The 7,147-nt window shown below is 42.1% G+C and overlaps 1 protein-coding gene across 1 annotated transcript in view; it reads right to left on the bottom strand.

Annotated features, from left to right (window-relative positions):
- Window positions 1–7,147, bottom strand: part of LOC144958023 (uncharacterized) — a 127,957-nt gene that overhangs the window by 43,049 nt on the left and 77,761 nt on the right. The gene's annotated exons all lie outside the window — the stretch shown is intronic.

The raw sequence follows: 7,147 nt of genomic DNA, 5'->3' as shown, positions 1-7,147 counted from the left end.
AGTAAAGCTCTGTGACTCGCTGAGTAATAGCGCTGGTGGTAGGGACTCGGTGAGTAATAACACTGGTCATACGTGCTCAGTGTGTAAAAACTCTATGACTCGGTAATAGCGCTGGTGGTAGGGACTCGGTGAGTTATAACGCTGGTCAGTGCTCAGTGTGTAAAAGCTCTATGACTCGGTAATAGCGCTGGTGGTAGGGACTCAGTGAGTAAAAGCGCTGGTGGTAGGGACTCAGTGAGTAATAGCGCTGGTGGTAGGGACTCGATGAGTAAAAGCTCTGTGACTCGCTGAATAATAGCGCTGGTGGTAGGGACTCGGTGAGTAATAACGCTGGTCGTAGGGACTCGAGTAAAAGCTCTGTGACTCGCTGAGTAATAGCGCTGGTGGTAGGGACTCGGTGAGTAATAACACTGGTCATACGTGCTCAGTGTGTAAAAGCTCTATGACTCGGTAATAGCACTGGTGGTAGGGACTCAGTGAGTAATAGTAATAACGCTGGTCGTAGGTGCTCGTGAGTAAAAGCGCTGGTGGTAGGGACTCGGTGAGTAATAACGCTGGTGGTAGGGACTCAGTGAGTAATAGCACTGGTGGTAGGGACTCGGTGAGTAAAAGCTCTATGACTCAGTGAGTAAAAGCGCTGGTGGTAGGGACTCAGTGAGTAATAGCGCTGGTGGTAGGGACTCGGTGAGTAGAAGCTCTATGACTCAGTGATAGCGCTGGTGGTAGGGACTCGGTGAATAAAAGTGCTGGTGGTAGGGACTCGGTGTGCAAAAGCGCTGGTGGTAGGGACTCAGTGAGTAATAGCACTGGTGGTAGGGACTCAGTGAGTAGAAGCTCTATGACTCAGTGATAGTGCTGGTGGTAGGGACTCGGTGAATAAAAGTGCTGGTGGTAGGGACTCAGTGAGCAAAAGCGCTTGTGGTAGGGACTCGTGAGTAGAAGCACTGGTGGTAGGGACTCAGTGTCAGTGAGTAAAAGGTCTATGACTCAGTGAGTAAAAGCACTGGTGGTAGGGACTCAGTGAGTAAAAGCTCTATAACTCGGTAATAGCACTGGTGGTAGGGACTCAGTGTCAGTGAGTAAAAGGTCTATGACTCAGTGAGTAGAAGCGCTGGTGGTAGGGACTCAGTGAGTAAAAGCTCTATGACGGTAATAGCACTGGTGGTAGGGACTCGAAGAATAAAAGCGCTGGTGGTAGGGACTCGGTGAGTAAAAGCTCTATGACTCAGTGGAGTAAAAGCGCTGGTGGTAGGGACTCTGTGAGTAATAGCGCTGGTGGTAGGAACTCAGTAAAAGCGCTGGTGGTAGGGACTCGGTGAGTAATAGCGCTGGTGGTAGGGACTCGTGAGTAGAAGCACTGGTGGTAGGGACTCAGTGAGTAAAAGCTCTATAACTCGGTAATAGCACTGGTGGTAGGGACTCAGTGTCAGTGAGTAAAAGGTCTATGACTTAGTGAGTAAAAGCACTGGTGGTAGGGACTCAGTGAGTAAAAGCTCTATAACTCGGTAATAGTAATAGCACTGGTGGTAGGGACTCAGTGTCAGTGAGTAAAAGGTCTATGACTCAGTGAGTAGAAGCGCTGGTGGTAGGGACTCATTGAGTAAAAGCTCTATGACGGTAATAGCACTGGTGGTAGGGACTCGAAGAGTAAAAGTGCTGGTGGTAGGGACTCGGTGAGTAAAAGCTCTATGACTCAGTGAGTAAAAGTGCTGGTGGTAGGGACTCGGTGAGTAATGGCGCTGGTGGTAGGAACCCAGTAAAAGCGCTGGTGGTAGGGACTCAGTGAGTAAAAGTGCTGGTAGGGATTCAGTGGTGTCACTGATTTTACGACATTAGAATATAAAGAAATTTACAACTACAATCGGACTAATGATTTTACAAAAGGTCCCCACAAAAGTATATCTTTAAATTATTAAACAAGTCTGTTGATTAAATTAAATTATAATTTTATTTTAAAAGATCAAGAAAATGTCAAAATAAAAATGAAAGTTTTGACAACCAAAATGTACCTATTCCGTAACATATAAAGACACACAAACAAATCTTGTCTTCTTGCTCCTCTGTAATCTTGACACAGCATTGCTCTGATTTCAACTTAATGTCTGTTTTCATTTTCATTCTTTGTAAAGTATTAAATTAGTATTAGGCTGTGTATTACTTCACTCTTAACATTATTGTGCGGTAACCAAAAATTTTCCCTAATTCAGTTTCTGAAAAGTTGGCCACCCTGGGATAACCATGACCCTCATCATCTATGCACATAACATTCACAAGTGGATACAAATATCGATTTACTTTGTATGTTGCATCCATAACAAACGCATCACAAAAAACACTCAAATCACGCCTCATTCTTCCCGTTACTTAAAACAAATACTCAAAACCACCATCCTCATTCACACTGAACTTTGTTACACCTCCTTCCTCCTCTATCTCTCTCAGTAATTCCTGTACCGTCTCACGTCCGTCCTGTCAATATCAGTCTTGAACAATCTCCGCTGCAAATCTTCGACATCTTTAGGCAATACATTTTATCCTTGGCTTGATTGAATGTATTGCTTAAGTTGGGTTGTGGACACCTTTTTTTTAGCCATAGCCCAGGGGTGAAATGACGGTCACTAAAAAGGAGGAAATTTTTCAGCGCTAAGATCAAGAAGCATCCATGCAAAAATAACCTATAAATTTAAATTTCATTAAAATATATTGTGATGCAATCCAAAATGTGTCTCGCAGCAATTTCTGACACCACTCGGAGGAATTTCAAAAACTGAAAGTGTAATTATAACATGGTGGTTGTAGTAATGGTAGTCGTAGGTATGATGATGTGGTGGTGGTTGTAGTAGTTGTGGTAGGGATGATGTGGTGATGGTTGTAGTAGTAGTGGTAGTCGCCACATTTCCCTTATTCACAGATTCACTAATGCCCACCTCCCATTGTTTCAAGTTGACCAGAGACGCCAACTTAAAATTTCGCTCACATAAATTTCAGAAACAAATTCCGAAGAATTTCAATGCTTAAACAGGAATTTCTGCAAACTAAATATAATCTAATGAGATCTATAATCATCCCAATACCCCTTGTTTCAAATCAAGTAAAGTTCCAAAACCAATTTCATTATGACGTATAAAATATAAAAATTAATGGTAGGGGTGGTGGTAATAATGATATGATGGTGGATGTTGTACTGGTGGCAGTAATGATAATGATGATGTATGTAGTTGTGGTGGTTGCAGAAGTGGTGGTGGTGATATTTATGTGTTGGAGGAGGTTGTAGTAGTGGTGGTAAGGATGTGGTAGTGATTGTTGTTTTAATGGTGATAGTGTTTTGATGTCGTCGTCGTGGTGGTGGTAATGATGGTGATGATGATGATGTGGTGGAGGTAGTTGTAGTAGTAGTAGTGGTGGTCCTTCATGAAATGATGGTGTGGCGATGGTGGTGGTTGTAGTAGTAATAGTAGTAGTAGTAGTAGTAGTAGTAGTTGTAGTAGTAATAGTAGTAGTAGTAGTAGTAGTAGTAGTAGTGGCATTGATGTGATGATGATGATGACGATGATGATGATGATGATGATGATGATGATGATGACGAAGATGATGATGGTAATGATGATGATGATGATGATGGTGGTGATAAGGTGTGTACTTGGAGATGAAAAGAGAGATTGATGGCTGATGTGAAAAGGATATGATCCACTTTATAGATTTAAGTTTGTCTGACAGAAGGACAGATAGAGTGTGTTTGTGTGTGTGTGAGAGAGAGACACACAGAGGGGGAGAGAAAGAGAAAAATATGAGAAAGAGAGAGAGAGAGAGAGAGAGAGAGAGAGAGAGAGAGAGAGAGAGAGAGGAAATAGAGACTGCTCCAATTGAATATAGAGAGAGCTACAGAAAGGTTAGGTTGAAGTATTGAGTGAACGTTATTGTTATGTGTGTTGTGTTTTATTTGTTAATCGTAAATATTAAGTTAACGAATGTTTCATGTTGGCAATTGCCAGGAAATTAACATTTAAGTGAACCATATGTGTGTGTGTGTGTGTGTGTATCACTGTTAAGTATAGGAAGATGAAAAATGAAAACATATTGAGGCTAAAGAACTGGGTGCTCTTTACTGATTTGTGTGTGTATGTGTGTGTGTGTGAGGGAGAGAGAGAGAGAGAGAGGAGAGAGAGAGAGAGAGAGAGAGAGAGAGAGAGAGAGAGAGAGAGAGAGAGAGAGAGAGAAAGAGAGCTCAAAGTAAATCTAGTGATGAGTACAGAACGATGATAGTGAAAAATTATTGAGGCTAAAGATCTGAGTGTTTATTGAGTTCTATGTGAATGTGCATATGTGTCATGTGTGTGTATGACAGTTAGAGAGAGAGAGAGAGAGAGAGAGAGAGAGAGAGAGAGAGAGAGAGAGAGAGAGGAGAGAGAGAGAGAGAGAGAGAAGAGAGAGAGAGAGAGAGAGAGATTGAAGTGAAGGTGTTTGTGATGACCTGTTATTGGTAAGTAGTGGAGGATGAACATGAAAACTAATCGGGACTAAACAAATGAGTGTGCTTTATTGATTTGTGTGTCTATGAGTGTTTGTGTAAAGAAAGATAGATGGATAGAGAGTGAGAGAGTTTTGAGCTATTAGTTCGAAGGGTTTTACGGCGCTTGCTTCACTTTTACTTGTAGGTCATTTCAGCACCACTTAAAAGGTAAAAATGGGGCTGTAAAAAAATATAGATCAAAAGTAACGGAGAAAAGGTGAGACTGGTTTAAATAGGCAACTTCAAGCTAACTACATTGATAGTTTGATCTTGGAGTCCGTTTGTGAGAAACGGACACCAAGATCAAACTATCAATGTAGTTAGTTTAAAGTCACCTAAAAGTTTCACCAAGACACAAGCACAGAATCCTTGTGAGAGAAATACAAAATTTAGAACAACAAATCTAACGTCACACAAAAGAGAGATGATTTACGAGGACAAACACGTCATCTCCCAAAAACCATGACTATACATTTAATTGCTTCCCTCCCTGCCAATGAATCTGGCCGGCCAGGAAAACGATCAAGCCAAGACAAAAGACAGAAAGCAATTCTGACTTATGCAAGTAAAGATCCCACCAGGAAGATGATGTGATAGTGGTGCTTGCACTAGAGGTGGTACTGATTATAATGATGACAGTGATGATGTGGTTGTGGAGATGGTGTTACTGATGATAATGTGATAGTTGCTTTTGTAGTGGGGATGGTCATAATGTCATGATGGTTCAGGAGTGAGAATGACGGGTCACGAAAATGGAGGAAATTTTTCAGCGAATAGTTCAAGTCCCATCTATGCGACGATAACGTAAAAATTTGAATTTCATTAAAGTCTACTGAGATGCAATCCAAAATGCGTCTCGCAATAATTTCTAACACCACTTGGAGGAATTTCAAAAGTTGAAAGTGTAATTACACTTTAGGCGGAAGATTCTCAGCCCTGGACCATGGGGAGGGAGTGGCAATGATAATGGACAAATGCCTTTGCCTATACTTTACAATGATTGCTTAGCTATGGGCTCAATACCCATTTTCTCTAGTGTGCTAGTGCTATAACAAAAGTAAAAACTAACGTGCTCACGTGCGTGTGTGAGTGTTTGCGTCATATTATGGTGACATACTCGTAAGGTTCAGTGAATCTTTCACCCACTACACACTCGACTAATATGACAGCCGATGTTGTTTCGTGATTGCGCAATGAGGACACTAAATGATGGAGATTGGGGAGAGGGGTGGAGGGGGTTGAGAGACTCCCTGTCTATCTTCGCCTTTGTCGTAGAGATCCAGATTGATCAGTTTATCTTATCTGGACAAGCTCAGGGACGGAGTTTATCTTAAACGTTTTGAATTACGAATGATATGGAGCAGAAAAATCGGGAATAGCCTCAGAGCATATTTTAAGCGAGAGTTTATTTACAGGGACTGCAGTGTAATTATTTGAGAGTTGCTTTCGACAGCTGTGCCGTTTCAAGTTTGTGTATCTGAGTTTAGAAGGGTTTGTTTTATGGTTACAAGGAGAGAGGGAGAGAGAGAGAGAGAGAGAGAGAGAGAGAGAGAGAGGAGAGAGAGAGGGGGGGGGGGGGAGGGAAAGAAGGAGAGAGAGAGAGAGGAAGGGAAAGGGAGAGAAATAATGAGGGAGAGAGAGAGAATGAGAGAGGGGAGAGAGAGAGAGAGAGGGAGAAACAGAGAGAAACAAGAGGGGGAGACAGAGAAAAAAAGAAAGAGTGAGAGGGGGAAGGAGAGAGGGAGAGGAGGAGACGGAGAGAGTGGGAAGGTGGGAGAAATAGAGAGAGAGAAGGAGAGAGAGAGGGGGGGAGGGAGGTAGAGGGATGGAAGGACAGAGAGAAAGAGAGAGAGAGAGAGAGAGGAATAGAATGACAAAAAAACGTTGTTGCATCTGATAGGGCGTTTAAATCTCCTGACATATTTTAAATTGGGCTCTCTTCTTTGTGTCCTTAAGTAAGACAGATAACTCTATTCAACTCCAACTCCAGTAAAAAATTTTAAACGTAATTTTTCACACAGCGCAATATGTACATACTGTGCATAAATCGCATTACAAGGGGAAGAACAAGCCGTAGCTTCAACGATACTTGGCGTATAGAGCAAATTATAACTTCTGCTTGGTGTCATGCTATTGAATTTATTCGACAACGACAAGGGTGTTACTGATATGAAACTCGTGTATGGTGAGAAAGTGTTAGTTAAGACTTTTCCATAGATCAACGTGACGTAGTTGATAAAACCCCGGCCATTTATTTGCCACTTTCTCAAACTGCTCATACTCAAATTAATAGGGTTTTAGTTTAGATACACATGACCTACCTACCGACTTCGTGGATGAGACCATGGGGAGGGAGTGGCAGGGATGATGGACAAATGCCTTTGCCTATACTCTACAATGATTGCTTAGCTATGGCCTCAATACCCATTTTCTTTAGTGTGCTAGTGCTATAACAAAAGTAAAAACTAACGTGCTCACGTGCGCGTGTGAGTGTTTGCGTCATATTATGGTGACATACTCGTAAGGTTCAGTGAATCTTTCACCCACTACACACTACACACTCGACTAACATGACAGCCGGTGTTGTTTCGTGATTGCGCAATGAGGACACAAAATGATGGAGATTGGGGGGAGGGG

Source organism: Berghia stephanieae, chromosome 12 (assembly GCF_034508935.2).
Source record: "Berghia stephanieae isolate SIO BIC M18660-M18661 chromosome 12, UCSD_Bste_1.3, whole genome shotgun sequence".
Classification (NCBI taxonomy): domain Eukaryota; kingdom Metazoa; phylum Mollusca; class Gastropoda; order Nudibranchia; family Aeolidiidae; genus Berghia; species Berghia stephanieae.
The sequence above is the reverse complement of the archived record's forward strand: the minus strand, read 5'-3'. Positions and strand labels throughout refer to the sequence as shown.